Source organism: Drosophila subpulchrella, unplaced genomic scaffold (genome assembly GCF_014743375.2).
Source record: "Drosophila subpulchrella strain 33 F10 #4 breed RU33 unplaced genomic scaffold, RU_Dsub_v1.1 Primary Assembly Seq75, whole genome shotgun sequence".
Classification (NCBI taxonomy): domain Eukaryota; kingdom Metazoa; phylum Arthropoda; class Insecta; order Diptera; family Drosophilidae; genus Drosophila; species Drosophila subpulchrella.
In genome coordinates, this window is record NW_023665711.1 from 117,097 (window position 1) to 122,109 (window position 5,013).

Consider the following 5,013-nt stretch of genomic DNA (forward strand, 5'->3'; position numbering starts at 1 on the left):
CCCCAAAGTTATCCGCCTGTAAAATCTCCATCCCGAAATTCCACGTCTTATGGCTGTGGGCTCCCTCCCGTCGACACAGAGTTTTTCTCTGGTGATTATCTTCGCTGACCGACTTTCTTGGACCTTTTTTTTCAAGATTCCCACTCACCAATGATGGCTTTCGCTCAGCCTGGAAAAACCTAACTGAGCGATTCGAATATAAACGATTGCAGGTGAACAGTCACCTGAAAACCCTTTTCAATTCTTAGGTCAAAAGGGCTTTTAATTTAAGGAGGCAGTGTCGAGCGGCAGTTTTTATCCAGATGTCTACATCTTGCGCGCTCGCACTGCCGTCCGCTCTCCCTCTCCATCGCTCCCCTAAGCCTCCGCTCCGCTCTGTAGCGCCTAAGTTAAGTAGTTCTTAAGTCAAAGTGTATCAATAAACATGTAAGTGACGTATACGCAAATACCCTGGATACCAAACCCAACACACAACCTGTATATCCCGAGATACCCATTATTCCAATTGTCAATAACATAAGTCCAGAGCCTACTATCGCAGTTATTCAAATCAATCCGACATAAACATTTAACCCCTCAGACACAAATCTTTCCCACGCCTTCAATCGGCAGCACCAGAATTATAAACACTTCTCACGCCTTTATCGACGACGGTAGACATAAACAATATTCAAACATTTAAACAAAGGGTCCAGCCTGAGAACCCATTCGTCAGCATAAAAGCTTTGGCCAATCCAAATTAATTAAACAAAAGATGCAGCCTAGAAACCGTTTTATCGGGCCACAGATTTGACCAATCAAAATTCTCAATCAAAGTCCACTTTCGCTGCTCGCGTCGCTGTCACCGCTAAAAGCCATAGTTATAAGAATAATGCATTTTGTAAAATCAGTTTAAGATTGGGGATCTAACTTGAAAGAACTTTACCAATAAAAACTCCGCTGTATATTAAAATAAAAATCGCTTTTTTTTTAATATATCCCGAAGCAAAAAACATAATTGGCGCAGTCGGTAGGATACAAGTAATATCCTCGCGAGTGACTACCTAAAAAGGACTTAAAAAAATCACTTCGCGAAAATAAAAACATTATTTGTATCCGCAAAACGAACTTACTAACATTAGTTAAATCACGAATGAGGATTTCTAGTGTCTAACCCAGCGATAATAAATCTAATTAATTTCGCCTAAAAAAACCATTAAAAATGGAATTGCCATCAACATCAGCAGCAGCAGCAGCCGTGGCCGCAGCAGCAAAAGCAACACAAGCCCTCTCAGATGTATCCATGAATCATTTCCTTCTGCAACTAAAACAGATAAATAAATTCAACGAAGACCCACTCTATTTGGCTCTCTTTATAAAGGAAGTCGATGAATTAGTCTACCATTACCCTACAACATCAGAAGGCCAAAATCAAATTATCCAAGCAGCCATCAGGAACCTCCTAGTTGGACAAGCCAGATCACTCTTGATGAGAAACATACCACAGGACTGGAAGGAATTGAGAACCCTACTTATCAGGGAGTTCAACAGCGCAACACCTCCACATCGAATGATAGCAGAATTACGTGAGACTAAATATAAAAATAATCGAAGAAAATTTGTTGAAGAATTAGAAGAACAGACTAGTAGAATTTGTTGTAAATTGAGCTTAGACAATAATCCATCAAACACAGTTCTAGTTTCGAGGACATTGAGTGATACATTAGCTGAAGTGATTCGTGAAAAATTACCAGTCAAAACTTTTATTACATTAAGTAAATTTGATATTTCGTCTCCTCTTAAATTAAAACAAGCTGCCCAAGCTGTAGGAATCTTTAAAGATAAATCCATAAACAATCGTTCTTATATGTTCAAAAACTCTCAGGAAGATGATGAATTTCAGGATTTTAAAACATCAAAATCATACTCAAATACAAAACCCAACTATCATTCAGATAATAACCAAGGGGGTAGATTCCAAAATAACAATTATCAAAACAAATATAACAATCGATTTAGCGTCGCTTGTGAACAGATGTGTTTACTTTTGTGCTCTGAGTTTTTGTCTTTTTCGGTGATTTTTTGCGAGTTTCTTGTGTTTGTTTTTTAACAAAGCTTAGCCTAATAGTTGTGTTAGTGTTTTTGACTTGATCCCCCATTAAACGGGTATGTGGTTATAGATATTTTAACATTTCTATTAGATTTGTTTAATCTCCTAGCTTTGTTAGTGTAATTTTACACTCACTAATCTTGCTAAAACTCTTTTATTCCCACTCTCTCTCCCGCTCTATATTACAACTGTAATTTAAACTCTCTCGGAACCTGCCGTGCTTTTCTCTTATACTCTCTCTCTTGCTTGCTTTACATTGTAACTGTTCGTGCGTAAAGTTGTCAGTGTCCCACAAGCAACGCTCAGTCGATAGAAGATTTATTCTCTCGTGCTCTCTTACATTTAAACTAAAACGCGATCTCGCGCTCTTATTTTTTTTCGTGTTTTGTGCCTTTGTGGTTTTGGAATTTGATCCCAGTGCCAAATTTACTTAAGGTATTTTTCATATTTTATTTTATTTTTATTTCATCTCCTTAAATGGCTCTTGTCTGCTGTAAGAAAAATTTTACTCTTTCGGCTTCAACTAAAGACCCTTTTATTTTCTGCTGGCTCTGCGAATCGATGATGCACGTTAAATGCGCAGGATTTACTGGCAGAGTCAAAGACTTCATTGACCTGAATTCTGGTCTCATGTGGTCATGTGGATCCTGCAAGGAAATGGTAGTTGAGATGAGCGGCTTTATGAAGCAGACTCGAGACAGCCTTTTGAATCTCTCAGGTGCTTTTAAACAGCTCAATGAGGGGTTCAATTCCGTTTGTGCCCAATTTAATAATAAAAAATTACTAACTGAGTCGCCTAAACGCAAGAAAGCCAGCTTAGCGGCAGTTAATACGGTCACGGTATCCTCCCCTAATCCGAACTTGGTAGCTGCAGCAGTTTCTGTCGACACTGGGGTAAGCGAACCAACTGCGCCTAGGGATACTGATTCAGGTGGAGTCACTGTTTCTCGAAGTCTGGTGGTAAAAAAATCTTCAGTGCCGGCTACGGTGCCGACCGTACCTATAAGTTCAGTAGGAACCGATTCTGGCTCTCAGCTTAGTGTGGTTCCATCTGCTGCTGGGGGACGTAAGAAATTATCAGTTGTTCCACATAGAAAACAATTATTTGTTTCGAGATTCACCCCAGATACCACATCTGAGGATGTTTTTGAATTTATTCGTGAAAAATTCCCATCCGAGAATATTTCAGTTGAACAATTTAGATTTTCATATGCTCGTAGTATATCGTCTTTTAAAATATTTGCTCCGCCTGATGTGCTTAAGGTACTACTTTCTGAAAGCTTTTGGCTAAATGATGATTTAGTAATAAAAGAATTTGTTCCCAATAAACCGAGAACAAATAACAGACCCTCCACTGCGCCAAAAAACTAAAAAGTTTATTTTTGGCTTATCAAAATGTTAGGGGACTAAATATGAAGCTACCCAAGCTTTATGCTGACTCCTCTGCATTTACTGCAGATATTTTGGCTTTTACGGAAACTTGGCTGAAACCAGAGATATCTGACTCTGAAGTTCTGTCAAATAACTTTAATGCCTATAGGACCGATCGCTCCTCACGTAGGGGAGGCGGTGTGCTGATTGCCGTTACCACTGATGATACCCATAACGAAATTGAATTTGTTAGTGTGAAAGTTTCCTTGCAATCCATATCTATTTTTGTAACATGTTCCTATATTCCACCTGGCTCTGATTTAATAATTTATGAGCACCATCTGTCTGCCATAAAATCTGTTCTATCCCTTCTTTCTAACAGAGACCTTTTGATTGTTTTGGGTGACTTTAATCTCCCTGATATCTCTTGGTCTTCTCCTACTGACTCACTTGTCGCTATACCCTTATCCGTCCATGATTTTGTAGATGGTCTTTTAGAATTATCGTTACAGCAAGTAAGCTTTATACGGAATTCATTAAATAGACAACTAGATCTTGTGTTTGTTTCAGACCCGTCTGAAGTCACGGTATCTAGAATTGACGCTCTTGTTGTACCTGAAGACCGATATCATCCAACAATGGAATTAACAATCTGCCTCCCATGCGCTGATACCCCCTCTCCTTTAGTTCCTCAAACTAAAATGAGATGTTTTCGAAAATGTGACTATAAAAAACTTAACGATATGATTTCTCTATATAATTGGACAGACTTGTACAATTGTATGGATATTGAAAGTGCCACTGAACTATTCTATATAGTGTTAAATACTTTCTTTAATGAATGCGTTCCTGATAGGCTTCCTTCAAAGCTTAACAGGCCTCCTTGGTTTACCAATGCGCTTCAAAGACTTAAAAACCTTAAAACAAACACCTATAAAAAGTATAAAAAATCGGGTAAGCCATCTGATTTTTCGAAATATGTGGTGGCTCGATCGGACTTTAATGTTCTCAATAGTCATTGCTATTCTATGTATTTAAGTCGATGTAAATTCGAATTTTCAAATGATCCGAAGCAGTTTTATAACTTTGTTAATGCCAAGCGTAAGTCGTCGGCATTGCCTTCATCTGTACGTTTTAACTCAAAGGAGGCATCGACGGATTCTGAAATTGCTGATTTATTTGCCGAGTTTTTCCAAACTACTTATAGTTCGGTTGCTTGGTCAAATTCTAACTACCCTAATCCCTTAAATAGGGCAAACTGTATTTTTACCCCTGAAATTACGGAAAGTTCTCTCATAAGAGACTTAGCAACAACATCGCCAACATATTCTCCCGGTCCAGATGGACTCCCCGGGTGTGTGCTTAAGTTTTGTGCGTCAACCATATGTAAACCGATTCCTAAACTTTTTAATTTGTCTATTTCATCATCAGTTTTTCCTACTATCTGGAAGGACTCTTTTATCATTCCACTTCACAAAAAGGGTGCGAAGGCGGATGCCCAGAATTATAGAGGTATTTCTAAACTGTCGGCAATTCCTAAAGTATTTGAACGT